We start from the raw sequence: 15195 nt of genomic DNA on the forward strand, positions 1-15195 counted from the left end.
ACTAGACATCAGGCTTTCATAGCTGTGGTGATTAGCCAAGTAAATACTGCAGAAGTAAGAGATGAACTTGATTCCAAAGAGCCAGATGCTACTAGCTTTCTAATAAACCCAGAGGAAACTCTCTGGGAACAGGAGATAATTATAAGAAAAACAGATTGCTTTGAGAGGCATGTTTGCCTGCTTTCCTCAACTTTCAAGCAGTCTGCAAAACAGTCAGCAAAGTCTGCAAAACTAGTTTCTTTTATTCAATCTTGTTGCTAGCACAATACTTTCCAAAACCAGAACTACTTAATTTCAGCACTGTATTGCAACCAATCCATGGGCACTTCAAGCTTACATGCGCCCTTCTGCTTCATGCCTCGGCCTCTCCTTTCTTACTGGGATAGCACGGTCTGAAGCTGGATAATGGACTGAAGACTCCATTTCCTGCTTTGGCTGAGACAATGTTTCAAAACAGAGATGTGTTTCAAAATAGATTGATTTTTCTGCAGAATTATTTTTTTTAGTTCCCTTTTCTTCTTAATGAACATTTTTGGTATCTGTGGAATCTGAATTCTACCTTGATTGAAGCGGCACCACTGCTATCAAAATTCAAAGCCTATATCTCGAGCTCCAAGCCATTGAAATCCCTGACAAACCTAGCACCAGGTTAATGAATACATCCTGAGGAGCCCAGATAGATACTTTATTTTCATTTCTGTAACAGTTAGTGTTTTTGATCTGGCCATTAAAGGAACAAGGTGAAAGAGTAAGATGATGCCTGTCTGTGACAAGCTACCAGTGGATGCTGCATCTGACCAGCTGTAATATTCAGGACTGATTTCTGGACAGAAAGCCACTGATTTTGTTTAAGATCAGAAGAGGGAAAAGAGGTCTAGCCTTCTCAGCATAGGAAGCAGTTGTGATCCTGGCAGTGAGATGAAAAAAAATGAAATGCAGGGCATGCAAAGTCCTTGGTAAGAGAGAAAACGAAAGCCCTGGTAAAGAAACATGGAGAGAACAAAGTGTGGTTAGACAAAGGAATAAGGGGATACATGTGAAGTGCATGTGTCAGAGAAAGGAAATGGGGCAAATAGACTCCTTTGGAAGAATGAATAATTCCCAGAACTCCTGGTGTGCAAAAGGTTTGCAGAGAATTCCTAAAATATACCAGGAATGAGGATAGGGATGGGATATGGAGAAATCTTACAGGGGCATGGAAGTAGAGTAGCTGGATGCAGACACCTCCTGCAGCATGAGAGACCTCCTTCTCTCGGGGTGGCATGGCACCAAACATTGGAGACCTGTGACTGAGCAAAGCCAGCAGCCTGCATGAATACTGTGGACAGATGGCAGAGTAAACCATCGAGCCCAGGTCTCTGGACTATCTTATCGGACATTGCAGCTTCTCAAGTCTGTTCCTTTTCAAGCCCCCGGGTGCGTTGCTGAAGTTTTCTAGCCTACAATCTGAGATGGAAAAAAACCTCATGCTGTCTGGAGGTTTTACTGGGTTTTCAGTCATGCTGTAAATACTCTAATTGCAGCCATCTTTTGGCACCCAAATTTGCAACACTCATGAGTACAACAAAAAAGCAACATCTGTTTTGAGGTGTGAGTTAATGCCTATTGTGCATCCCTTTGCAGATGCCCTGCAGTTGGTGCGTGCCCTTCCCTGCTGCTTGTTCTCTGCAACCCAGGAGACTCATCTTGGAACTCTTGGGGTGTGAAACAAGGACTTGGACCTCTAGCAGCTGTATGCTCCCCGGGGGATCGGTAGAGCTGGGGGTGCCAGCTGTTTTGTTGTTGGTCTACCAGGAAATCCCACTCACAGAAGTGGAGTGCCATACAGTGAGACTATTTTTTTTTACCTTCTTTCACATCCTGTTTATGAAATGTCTGCTTAAAGGTAACTATCTGTCTTTGTACCATTTGACTATGGTGCTAGCTGTGCTGATAGTGGCTATATCTGGGGGTGATGGAGGGATAAGGAAGGCACGTAAAGCTCTGTGTCATCACAACTTCTGCCCCACCCATCTTGGTGTGCAAGTAGAAGTCATCTTCCCATCTGCATTTCTACAGTGAAGTGACACCTCTTTCAGCCCTTCATAACGTGAAGGCTTCATAAACACAACCTCTGTCATCTTCCTTTTCTTTTTTTAAAATGTGCTCTGTTTGTCCATTTGTCTTAGTGTGTCGGTGTGGTGGTTGGCAAAGACCACACCAGGGCTCTGCTGTCTGACATGATTTTGATCAGGTGTCATGGTTTCACCCCAGCCGGCACCGCACAGCCGCTTCCTCACTCCCTCCACCCAGTGGGGTGGGGGAGAGAATTGGAAAAAAAAAAAACGAACTTGTAGGTTGAGATAAGGACAGTTTAATAGGACAGAAAGGAAGAAGAAAAAAAAAAAAGACTAATAGAATTAGAATATACAAAGCAAGTGATGCACCATGCAATTGCTCACCACTCGGCAACAGATGCCCAGTTAGTTCCCGAGCAGTGATCTGCCCCTCCTGGCCAAGTCCCCCCAGTTTATATACTGGGCATGATGTCATATGGTACGGAATATTCCTTTGGTCAGTTTGGGTCAGCTGTCCTGGCGGTGTCCCCTCCCAACTTCTTGTGCCCCTCCAGCTTTCTTGCTGGCTGGGCATGAGAAGCTGAACAATCCTTGACTTGGTATAAACACTACTTAGCAACAGCTAAAAACATCAGCGTGTTATCAACGTTATTCTCATACTAAGTCCAAAACATAACACTATACCAGGTACTAGGAAGAAAATCAACTCTATCCCAGCTGAAACCAGGACATCAGGCTAGAAGGGTTAACCTGAGTGATATGCATCTGTTCCAAGATAACCACCCACTTAGTGAAATGCTTCATTTAGCCAAATGGATGGACAATTAAACTACTTGAAAACATATCCCTTTTGTGACTGCTACTGCTCTGCGATGGTGGGAGCGTGAGGCCTTGGTATGGATTGGTACTGGGGAAATGTCATTTAGTTTCACTGTTACTTCTTGAGTACAGTGATCATTGATACATTTGTAATAAGGTCCACCCTCCTACAGAGGGTATGTGAGAGGGGTTTGTGTAGGAGGATGTTTATGAGGCTTTATACCCACCTCTCACTAGCCCTCCTTTCATTCTGAGCTCTTTCACCTGGCTGCTTGGTGAGGGTGTTGATAGCACCTTCTTGCTCCCCCACTCTGTCACAGAACATAAAATGCTGGCAAAACAGATTTGTGATTTGGATCCAGGATCCAACATTTGAGCAGCCTTGAACGCTAACAAATTGCTGGGACTGGAAGGTTTCACCTGAGGTCTGAGGAACTCAAGGATGAAATAGCTGTATTGCCAAAGGCAGTGTGTAACATTTCTCTTAAAAATTTCTTGGCACCTGAAGCATGGAGGGTGGGTAAATACAACATCAATCTTTAAAAAACAGGTTTTGGGAGGATCCAGGAAACTAAAGGCTTGTAAGCCTGGCATCTGTAGTACATAAACTAGTAAAAGCTGTAATAGAAAAAAATATATTTGACAATGAGAGAAACACAATCAGTTTTGGAAAAGTCAGTGTGATTTCTGTAAAGGCAAGAGGTTTGTCTTGCAAACCTCTTGGGAGTTCTTTGAAAAGCATGTAGATAAGAGTGAAACAGCTGATACTAGATTTCTATAAGACTTCTAAAAGACTTCTGGCAAAGTTCTTTTACAAAATACCTTATTGGGAACCTGAGCAGGCATTGCCTAGGAGAGAAGGTCCTGAGATGTATAAATAATTGGCAAAGAGATAAGAAACAAGGGAGGAGAAAATGGGAGAAAAGTTATCCCAATGGAAGGATGTTGCCATCCTTCTGGGATCTGTAATGTTGAACATATTCAGGAATGACCATTGAAAATAGGGAGAACAGTGAGACTTCAAACTTTGCTGATTAAGTTATTCAAGACAGCAAAGACGATGGTCAACAGTGAAGTATTGTTGAAAAACCCTGTGAGACTCAATGGCTGGCCAGTAAAATGCTGGATGAAATTTCATGTGAATAAATGTGAAATGAGGCATGCAGAGAAAAACGTTGCTTGCTGTGCATATAAAATCATGGGCTTTGAGTTGACCATACCACTGCAAAGCAAGATCTTGGGGTTATGTTAGCTAGCTCCGTGAAAGCATCAGGTCAAGCTTAGCAGAAAGACAAATCAAATGCTAGAAGTTAAGAAAGGAATAAAGGAATAAAGAACAAACCAGAAAACACTGTTGAACTGTTCTGAGTGTGTGTGTGTGTGTGTTTGGGTTTAGTGTTGTTTTCGGGGTTTTTTGTTTGGGTTTTTTAATTAAAAAAAGCCTGGCGTGCTTTCACCTTGAAGACAACATGTGGTTCTGTTTTCTTCATCCTCAAGGAGTATACTAGACATGGGAAAATCCCAAGAATGTCTTCTGTACAGGATTGAATGAGAAGTTGTCTTCAGCTTGGAGGAGACATGACTGAGAACTATAGCAAAGATGGAAGAGCATGGATAGGGACTGACTGTTTATTGTTTTCCCCTGTGCAAGAACAAGGGTTTTCCAAAGAAAACCTTGGCCTGAACCATCATGAATGTTCTTACCTCTTATGTTCTAGGGTGATTTTTCTCATGTACAATGGAATCGCCTCTCCTAAGGAATACTGCTCTCCTATCTGAGTTTCTTTCCTGAAAAGGGAAGACAAAGTTCCCCTAGGTAAAATCCTGTGTGATAATTGATGGAGTCACTATTTTGGCCCAGCCTCCAAATAGAGGTTTGGCTGTGGAGGGAGTTTCCTCACCCAGATGAATCACTGTCACTGGTATTTATGCCATACATGCGTGATAATCCTTTTGATCTCTGTAGGCATCTGGGATTCTTCTGCTTGGGTAACTGGCAGCTAGCCTAGCTCATCTGAACTGGCATCTGCAAAGGTGGAGACTAATCAGAAATAGCTGGAAATTGATAGGACCCTTTCTGGAGACCCCTCTTCCCTTTGTACTTTGAAGGTGTTACATGCTTTATTGCCATGTTTTCACCATTACTTATAGACTCACCTTTGTCATCTCTGTCATCACAGCACAAGACCTTTCATAAGAGCTGGGTAAGTGGGAAAGTGAGAAGGGGGAGGCTGGAAAGGGCAGGGCTCACAGTGTGCTTCAGAGCACCTGCATATTCAGCCGTAGTCTGTCTTACTGGAGGCTTAATACACCTGAGTTGCTATCTGCAAATCCCAAACCATCAACCTGTGGCTTAAAGAACTCAGCGAAAGTGTTGGGGTAGACAGATATTTTATCACCAGCAGGCTGGCTCCCACCTGCAATAGCACATGGCCCCATCCAAAGGTCAGTTAGGAGGGCTGAGCAAGGCTTTTTACATCATGTAGGCTTCCTCTTTATGTGCATCATTACAGACATCAGCTCTGATACCTTGTCTCTGTGCAAGGTGTGTGTAATGTTTAGGTCATAAAGATTAAGACTTGTGTTCATCCCTGGACATCTAGCACTTAAGGAGAGAAATCAACATTTATCAGGAAAGCCTGTGTGAATGGCTCTTTTCCAACTCATCCCTACTTTTCCATCACTTCCCCTTACCTAGTCCTGTTTCTCTGCCACAGTCCTATCAACACACCATCGTTCTCACCTTGAATAAATCCACATGTGAAGTGTGTCTAGCAGAGAGGTGTTTTGGTGGATGTGTATTTGCTTGGGAGTCCTTGGGGCTTTTCCTCTGGGGAAGCCATGGAGAATAAATGATTTGCCAGAGTTTAGAGTGGTGCTGCCAGAGTTATGGAAGACAGAAGTGACATGAAGTACCTGAGATCTCAAAATGGTGAAGCCACAATGTTGAAGTGCAAGGGAGTGAAGTGCAAGTGAAGTGTGCAGAGAGGAGGGTAGGAGGAAGCAAAACAAGGATCCTAAGAATAGATTTACTGGCAATTTTTAAATCAGATTTTCCTAGTGTTTGGTTTCTAACAACTTGTAATCAGCTAATACTTGTGCTGTCAAAGCAGGTGTTTGACCATCTCTGCTGGTTCCAAGTTGTCTGCGTTTCAGTTACTGGTGGTTTCTGAAAACCCTGTCTGCTCAGTGGCATTTATGCTCATAGGTATCTTGGTAATGGGGGAAAAAAACCCTGCAGATTTACCTCTGGGAAATGTGTGGGGAGAGTGCCACTGTGTGGTGACACAAAAAATGTCATCCTTTTCACAGAAGGTTTAAAAGAGCATCTCTTTGAAGTTAATGGAGGCATTCCTGATTTCTCCCCAGGATTTGGGTTGTGCCTGGTAAAGGAGCAGGAGCGACACTTCAGGCACTTATATTTTGCTTATATATTCTTTTTCCTTCCCTTCTCTCTCCCAATAGCCTTTTGACAAAGGTAACGCAAAACGTGTTCTTTTCCAGTTGTGTGTTAACATTGTGTCTTTCCTCACGGGATAGTGAAATAAAGGGATAAGAACGGGACACATATAGATAATATACTGTGCCCTGTAATTTTCTCCAAACAGTCTGTTGCAAATTGTCTCAGGCATGGACAACACAAGTTCAGGGACTTAGGGCTGTGCTTTCTCGTACCTGTGCCAGTGATACCGGGGCTGTAGTGTGATCACTCCTCTATTACAGCATGCATTCTGCACCCCACAGTGCTAATACTGAGACTACAGTCGTCTTAGTCCCCTGTCCTGGCATCCTCATAACCTGGTCATTTGGCTTTACTAAGCAGGTCTTACACCTTAGTGCTTGCTTTTCAATGCCTTTTAGCTCTAGGTCCTTAAATATTAAGTCTGTGGCTAATTTGGTTTGGTTCTGATCTGGGGAAGGGAACACTTCCTTCTGAAGCTTAGTTGTTTGTTGTAAGATTGAATGGAAAAGAGAACAACAGTAAGCAGCAGCCACCTTGCCACAGGCGTAGCCTGTAGGCTGTACCTGTGCTGTAAGCCTGGCACTGGCCTCTGCAGCTAATCCATCAGTATGCTTATTGGTTCTTTGCAGACATCTTTCCAAAATAGCCTGACTTCATGAGCTCTTCAGCCTGATCATAAGAAATTTGGTAGCATTTAGAAGTATATGTGAGCTTCTTCCTTTCACTCTTTTAAGACCTAGAAGGATTCAAGTAATGGTATCTTGAAGCTGCAGATGATTTTGCACACTGCAGATGCTTTTGCACACTGCAAAATCAGGGAAGGGAGCATGGTATGCACTGCCATTGTTGCTCCTTTAGCATGAATCTACTTGACATAGTGTCTGCGACACACCTCTGATCCTCTTGCTGCGACACACCAGCCTTTGGTCTACCTGATAACTTTCTACAGGAACATTGGAAGAAGGACACAATCACTACAGGAGCCTTCCTGAGGTGTATGTTTCAATCTTCAGAATGGCCCTATTCAGACGTGGAGGAGAGACAGGTTTGTCTGTCTTACACTGTATCTCTCTTACAGAAATTCAGACCTTCCAGCTGGGATGCTAGTAAAATCCTCTTGCCAGCAAAGCATCTTTGGGTAGCTGTAAGTATCACTTCACGATGAGCTACTGCATTTCCTTTAAACACTCCACCTTTATGTGGTGCTGCTGTGCTGCCCCTTTGGATGGCAACCTAAGGGATAATTGTGCGCCTGAGCTGTCTCCCACAGAAACATACATCTTCCTCCATATGTACACCTACCCCCCAGTATTTGGGATGCTGCTTGCTATGCCTGCCAATCTGTGCTCCCCAGCCATAGGCTTCCTGCTCTGCATCTTAGGGGGTAGTCCTCTGATATGGACTGCTTGCCATGGGTCCCTCTGCTGATGCTCTTGGTTGCCTCTGGTCACAGATGAGAATTATCCAGCCTTTACTTTCCCGTTGGGATCTAGTCCTCATTCATACTCAGCTATCTGCTGGTGGAAGGTTCATTTTGTGTTACAAAGGTCCTTCAAGGCCATCTCCAGGCCATCGTTCACAATGTCTCCACATGGCTTTATCAAGCAAGGTGTGAGCTTTTTCTAATTCTAGCTGCACCTTTCTTGCCTGCAGCAAAGCTGTTCCCTCTTCACTTCTCATTCTCAGTTGTCCCACCTTCCTTGTCTGCACATTGTCAGGAACAGTGACTGTCTCCGGCTATAAAGGTAGAAAAGGGTCAGCCTTCTTATCAGCTGATAGTGTTGATGGTGTTGCTTTACCAGGATTCATCCTTCCCATTGCAAGAGCCAAATTCTAACACCTCTGGTAATTAATTGACAGCATTTTGGGCCTGAAATAGTGAAATATCCTTTAGCTTCCCCCATGTGAATCACAAGCTTTGTAGCGGTAGGACCAGCTGGATTGCAAAGACTCTAAGTAATACCCAGCCAGTTCAGGCGATTTTGCAGCCATGGAGAACAAGTAGAAATTAATTCTAGTCCCTATGAATCAGCTATTTTGGCCTTTTGATAGATACTGTTCTGCATGAACATACTTAACCGCGGCCTAGTTAGAAACTTCATGTCATAGAAAAGAGAGCTGGGAGGCAGCCCCAGAAGTTGCCAAACACACTTCATTTCTAGGGGGAGCCTTGTCACCATCCATGCCAATCCTAGTACATGTGTGTGACCCATTTTTAGCTTCTCCATGGGCAGAGGCTCCACAAACTCATAGCTTATTCCAGTGCCTTGCTGTCCTGACCATTAAGTCATTAGACTTTCCTTAATGTTCAACCTAACTTTCCCTTCTGCATTTAAACTGACTTTTTATCCTATCCGCACGTTATTACTTTCCTAGATGCTGCACTATTCTTTGTATTTGAAAGCCATTATCGTGTCCTTTCTGTTCTCCTATCTCTAGGTTTAACAACCCAGTTCCTCAATCTTTCCTCACAGGCCATGTTTTCTAAGCCTCTGATTTTTGAAGGCCTTCCAGCAAGTCTGCAACTTTCTCAAAGTGAGATTTTGTAACCCTGCATAATCCAGAGAGTTTGAATTGTTGTTGAGCATAATATGAAAGAATTAAGAAATATAGTATTACGGGGCACACTTCCATTACAATGATAAAATAGAGCATGGCAAATCTATTTCTTATCTTGTGGAAATCACACCTCAGCCTAATCTCCAGTTAAAATATTCATTAATACAGCCTGAATAATAAGCATGTATAGAACAATTACTGTGAAACTAGCTTTCATTACACTTACGAGATACAGGTTTGTGCACATGAGAGGTTCTGACAAGATCAGGATAGCAGTGAATGAAACTCTTTATATACACCTGTCTAACAGAAAGGGATTATACACAAATGAATCTACAGTTGGTGTTAGCCTACAAATATCACGCTATACCACAGTGACCAGTCTAGTTTCTGGAAGAGTGAAGATAAGGAATAGGAATGCAGGCAGAGACTTGCACTGCATTGTGGTAAAATCTGGATGTTTCCTAAAGGAAACTAGTAACTATCTTGCAGGCACAAGCTAGCCCTTGTGTAGGGCAAGTCTTGCTGTCTTGCTGCAAACACACAAAACCCTCTCAGGACATAAATATCTTAGCAAGTCACTCAAGAGTGGAAACCTTGCTAATTTGATTCCCCTCCCCAACCTAAGGAGAGGGGATTTGAAGAACTCCTGTCCTCTAGATTTGGCTGCTGCTGTTTTTCTGCTGATCGGTCCAGCTCATGCTTGTTCCTCCTTCATGTGACCTCCAAAAGAGAAATTTCATCAGAAGGTGCAATCGTGAACAGGCTTCAGCCCTTGACCAAAAACTACTCTTCTCCATAGCAGCTTCTCCGAGGTGCTCTGGGGACAGAAGCAGGATAGACAATGTCCAGGCAGTCCTGTTCTGCACCTGACAACCAGGAGCCAGGTCTCTGTTTAGCACAGCACTCTGCTGGTTTGATGTACACTGAAAACAGGCAGCTCAAATCTTTGTCTTTCAGAGCTCGCCTCTTGGCATTGAGGCTGCCCAGGGGAAGAAATCCTGGGATTTGAATGCAGGCGTAGAGGGAACAGGGACCAGATCTACCAGTCTGCTCAAGGGAAGCTTTGATGGTATCCTCACGTACCTAGCTGGATGGAATTAGCATGTGGTAAAACTGTTTTGCTGGCGACATCTTACCTAGATATTGATATCTAAGATACTGATCTTAATTCCCCTTCCTCGCAAAATACATGACTATTAGCACACCATAGAGTGGCAATGGACACATCAGTTAATTCATGTTTGTAAAGCAGTTAAATGGTGTGGTAAGGACTGCCGTTGTAAAGTCCAGGAGGGAACAGATAATTTTACCTTCTGAAAAAGGGTTGCACAGAGCAGTAAAGAACTGGCCAAAAGGGTAAAAAGAAACAGCAATGTTTACTGGATGGAAGGGACAGCTTGTGAAATGAATGGGAATGCTGTAGAAAAAATCGTTTTGTGTTCTTAAAGGGCTCCTATGATCCTTGGCTGTTAAACCACAGGAGTGGAAAAGAGGAATTAACTTTACCTCTGGTTTAATGGGGGTCAAGGCAGCTACTGAAGTAGGGCATGCTGCTTTGGTACCCCTCTTCTTAAAAGGTATTAATATTTGAAGATGAGGAGAGGGGCACAAAAATGGAAAAAAAACCTTTTTTTTTTTTTTTAAAGCTTTACAGTGTGAGACTTAAGGAGCTCAGTCTAATTTTTTAGAAGAATAGTGTGAGTGGACTTGATAACAGTGTAGAAGTATCGCTGAGCAGGGGAGGTAGGGAATAGGTAGGCTGGGTGCTTATCTGAGAAAAGTACGATAAGAACCAGCACCTGCAATCTGAAAGCACACGAATCAAATTGTAAATTAGGCACCCTTTCTAAAGGGGCTTAACCACTGGAACACATGTCCAAGGGTAGTGGTATATTCTCCATCCCCCGATGTCTTTAAATCAAGAACACATGATTTTCTGGGACCGATGCTTCAGTCAAGTATAAAAGTTTTGGGCTCAGTCCAAGGATAACGATGAAATGACAGTCATTTATATACAGAATGATTGAATCATTTCTCTTGGCCTTAAATGCTAATGAAATTATGAAGTGTGGATATTAAATTAAAGACACTATCCTCCAATATATGCTCAATAAAGATTAAATAGGACTCCATGTGCCAATTTTATATCTGACATTTCCTAACTAGAAGTTTAATTTCTACAGTATTAATAATGTTCTGTAGCACTTGTGGACAGTCACCCATCTCTGGTTTAGTGCTGTAGAATCAAGTTTAATATTTCATTGCTAGGAAGCATTTGTATGAAATGCAGATTTCTTCATTTCATACAAAGCATAACAACTCAAGTTCTGACCTAGTCGTCATGACTACGCTATGTTTGTACAGCATGCATGCGTGCAACTTTGTCTCTAGTGATATTAAAATTAAAAAATTAAAATATTTTTCATTAAAAAATGAAAAAAGTTTGTGAATTTCCATATGATACAGTAGTGTGTATGCAGGAGGATTTTTGATAGATTAGCTAGATATACTTAAGCATTTAGATTAATAGATAATAATTTTCAGGTACTTGAATTAATACAATATTTTTATGATTTTTGGATTAGACATTGTTGCAGGGGTGGTCAAAGGCTCTTCTTAACATTTCATGTTGATTTTATTAGTAGTTAGGAGCTCCAAATAAAGTCTTGAGCCACTTTGCCTGAGACCTGTGTAATTACATGGTGGGAAATTTATCTATTCCCAAAGAAAATATTGCCTAAATAAGCAAGATGTTACCTGTTTTGTGTGTTATCCCCACTTTACATGTGGGAAACTGAGTACAAAGAAAAGGTGACTTTCCTGAGGTGACAGAGGAAGCACGTGGCAGCCCCAAGAACTGGACGTATTTCCAGAGCCCCCATGTACATCTTTTAACCAGGAGATCATCATTCCTGTGTTAATAAGGTTGAGACTGATATTTTCTAGACTGTGGTAAGTGATTTAGGTGCCTTACTGACATTTTCAGAAATTACTGAGGAACTCAAGTGATTGCAAATCTTTTCTATGGATGGCTCTGAGGAAAAAAAAAAATTAGTCTTCAGTTTATTCAATTGTACTGTCACTGTAAGCAGTTTACTACTTGACATAAAGAAGAGTCTCAGACTTTGTCTCTAAGATACTGTAATGGGTTTTGTACAGGTACAGATTGAGATATTTTAATTCTCTGGCTTTGCTAATGGTGATGTGCCAAAAACCCCAATATATGTGTCTTAAATATACCAAGTCAGTCATATGAAAAGTCTGCATTCTCCTTTGCAAAATACTTTAACGGTTGTCCACATAATTAATATAGAATACCTAACTTAGAGCCATGCAACATCTCCTTTCTAAATACGTTTATGCTCAACTGAAGTCAGCTTCCCATTTTTATTTGTGGCTTATAGTAAATGCCCCGAGCGCATTTTGCACTCAGATTAATAACCACTTTGTCATCACAAGCCTTCCTGGGGCTACCCATTTGGGGGTTTTTTTTGGTTTGTTTTTTTTTCTTTCATAAAACAGGGTCAGCATGATTCTTTCTAGCATTTGTAAAGAGGGAAGTCCGTGAAATGATCTGTCCCCTTTATTCAGATCATTCATTTCATGTTTGGAAACTGGCCTTATTTTTAGTAAGCAGGGCAGTGGTACAAGCTGCCTGGGGTAAGTGGTCTGGTTGGGGATTTTTCTTATTTTTGGTTGTTGCCAGTTTAGTGTGAGATTCCAGGCGGGTTGAAGTGAACTCGGTTTCACTTGCTGTCACTACTCAGGACTGCCATCAGAAGGAGATCGCTGGCAGTGCTCATGCTGCTTTCCATATCACTAACTGGGAGCGCAATAAATAGCGTTCGGCTCATTGTAAGGCTCCTGAAATGAATGTGTGCAGAGACTTCGGTTAGCTGCTTCTCTCCAGTGCAGAAGGGGTGTCAGCTGCTGGATACCTCTGTCTTTCACTCCTGCCTTCATTGCTAGGTCTGCTGGGGTCGGGTCAAGTGGCGCTGCCCAACTTCTCAACAGGTAATCTTGTTCCTTTCTTACCACATTAGCAAGCCTGCATTTGAAATGCGTATGCAGAGCTCATCCGCAAGATGATGCGGTTTATTAAGGCATAGGGATTAATAAATTGCATCTTGGTAATTGAGAGAGACTCTTTGGAAGTAGGTTAAGGCAGAAAACTTGCTGCCTGTTATGTCCCCGTGCCAGGTGCCAAGACGCCTGTCCTCACCAGGAAACGCAGAGGGCCATTTCCTGATTTTGCGCAAGTGGACAGTGTTTTGCAGATGTCAGTAGTTGGGCTGAAAAAGACAGTAATTCAGCAGAGGAGCGAGGCTTCATGCTATCTGAAATAACAGATGACTGTGATTTTTAATTTTGTTTTAGTAACCACAGATTTCTCCTTATCCTTTTATTTCCCTGTAAATACTGTTGTTTTTTCTCCACTGATTTAACTCTGCAGTGCTTGGGGAGCTTGCTTTTTGGTGAAAGTGTCTGGACAGAGACTTTAAGAGAAGAAAGAGTCCTTTGACAAACGTTTGGGTCTTTGGGCAAATTCCTGAAGGGAGAATTTTAACAGGCTCTTACGTGTAATGCTCGGGGCTCTATAATCTGCACAGAGGCATTAAGTGTCACTGATCTGGCTTGATACTTTTGGGAGAAGTGCTGGAAGGGTATCTAAGACCTCAGGCAGTGGCCTCAAGACTTGGGGTCCTGAGTTTGGTACCTGAGTTTCCTTGGATAGAGACAGTGAGCTGGGCCCTGTATCCCCTGCCTGCTCTGGTGTGGGAGTGGGTGAGAAGTGCTGTGCAGTTCAGCAACGTGCTGCAGCTCTAGGGAACCCTAACTCACACTCCTGTGCTGCTCTGTGCCAGGTCCCAGGGCAGGGAACTCCAGTTTACAGCTTTGGGCCAAATTGGTCCCACGAGCCTTCAGCTTCCTGGGGGAAGAGGGTTGAGGGTGTGTTTTGCTGCTCAGCAGGATGTGGCTAATCCTGGGCTGTATTTCTTCAGTTGCGACAGCCTCTCCTTTGTGCTCCCGAACACGATGACATTGGGGAGGCTGCTGGTGCAGTCTGCTAATAATGCCTTGCTCTGTTCTCTTCTGCTGGGGGTTCTTAGTGTTATGCTACAAATAGGACTGACTTAATCCTCAGTCACTCCAACCCAGGTTGAGGGCAAGTGTTAATACTTCCAGTGTTACTCCATAATCTTATAGACAGAAAATGTGAAGCACTGAAAGATTACATGACTTGCCCAAGATCAGTCAGGAACAGATTCCAGATCTCTCTTCCTCTCTGGTCTTGGTATCCAGCAGTGCTTTTCTACGTCTTCTCTGGGATGGTTAACTGCCTCCTTGCTTTGTCCGCTCTGACCATAAGAAGCCTGGGGCCTTGGCAGGGCTTGGAAGCTGATGGCGCTGAGGTAGGATTGAGGTGGAGCCCTTTACTGCGGAAGTATGTGGCAACTTGCAGGGAAAGTCCTGTGCATACAGAAATGAATAGGACCTCAGTGCAGCTAGGACTCCACACATGGCCTGACTCATTCCACAGGCACATGCAAAGCCTCACTTTTCTGAGGAAGAAATGGGAATATTTTAGCCTAGCTACAGCAGAGCCATGGTGGTATTTCTATGATTAGTTGTGGTATGGATTAGGATGAGCAAGGTGCCTCTCAGAGTAATAAGTGGCTCAGGTATCTGGACAGAGAGAGAAATAACTTGGCAGGCACTGCATCAAGCGTAGGTTTGTTCAAGAGAGTGCTCTTGCAGTGTATCGATGTTGTGCTGAAGCTGGGTGCTCAGGATCTGGGAAACAGGAAACAGAGACTGTTCGTGTCCACATCATTAGTTGAAACTCAGTAATCAACAACCCTTTTTCCATGTAGCTGTGCATGTGCCTAACGTGTAAAAAAAAAAAAAAAAAAGCTTCTGGCACTGTTTCCTAGTAGGTAGGTCTTTAGTCCAAAAGCTCCTATCCCAGATGGTAGCACCTGCCTGCCTTGCTGGCTGTCTCGGAAGAACAGGCGCAGACAGGATGGCCTCTTCCTGCCTCACTCGGGTTCTTTCCCCTCAGCCCCATCACCGGCATAGCTCAGCAGTCAGGGAACTACGCACCATTTTGTGGATGGGGAACTGAAACGCGTGAAGGCACTTTCATTAGGGTTACACAGAGAAATCTATAACAAAGTCGGAAATGTAACTGTAGATAGAGCTACAGAAGTTCCCGTTCAGGCCTTGAGCTGGTCCCTAGCACTGATGCGAAGCATGGAAGCCCATACGGTTCCTGTATTTTTTGTCCTCTGT

General features: G+C 43.3%; 1 protein-coding gene across 2 annotated transcripts in view; it reads left to right on the top strand.

Annotated features, from left to right (window-relative positions):
- The first annotated feature begins 1686 nt into the window (after positions 1 to 1686).
- LOC127021571 (high mobility group protein HMGI-C-like) overlaps positions 1687 to 15195 on the top strand; it is a 31082-nt gene continuing 17573 nt past the window's right edge. For both annotated transcript variants that reach the window (XM_050904711.1, XM_050904710.1), the window contains exon 1: positions 1687 to 1885. The gene's annotated coding sequence lies outside the window, so the exon portion shown is untranslated. The remainder of the gene's footprint in view (positions 1886 to 15195) is intronic.

The sequence above is a fragment of the Gymnogyps californianus genome, chromosome 13, assembly GCF_018139145.2.
Source record: "Gymnogyps californianus isolate 813 chromosome 13, ASM1813914v2, whole genome shotgun sequence".
NCBI classification, from domain to species: Eukaryota; Metazoa; Chordata; class Aves; order Accipitriformes; family Cathartidae; genus Gymnogyps; species Gymnogyps californianus.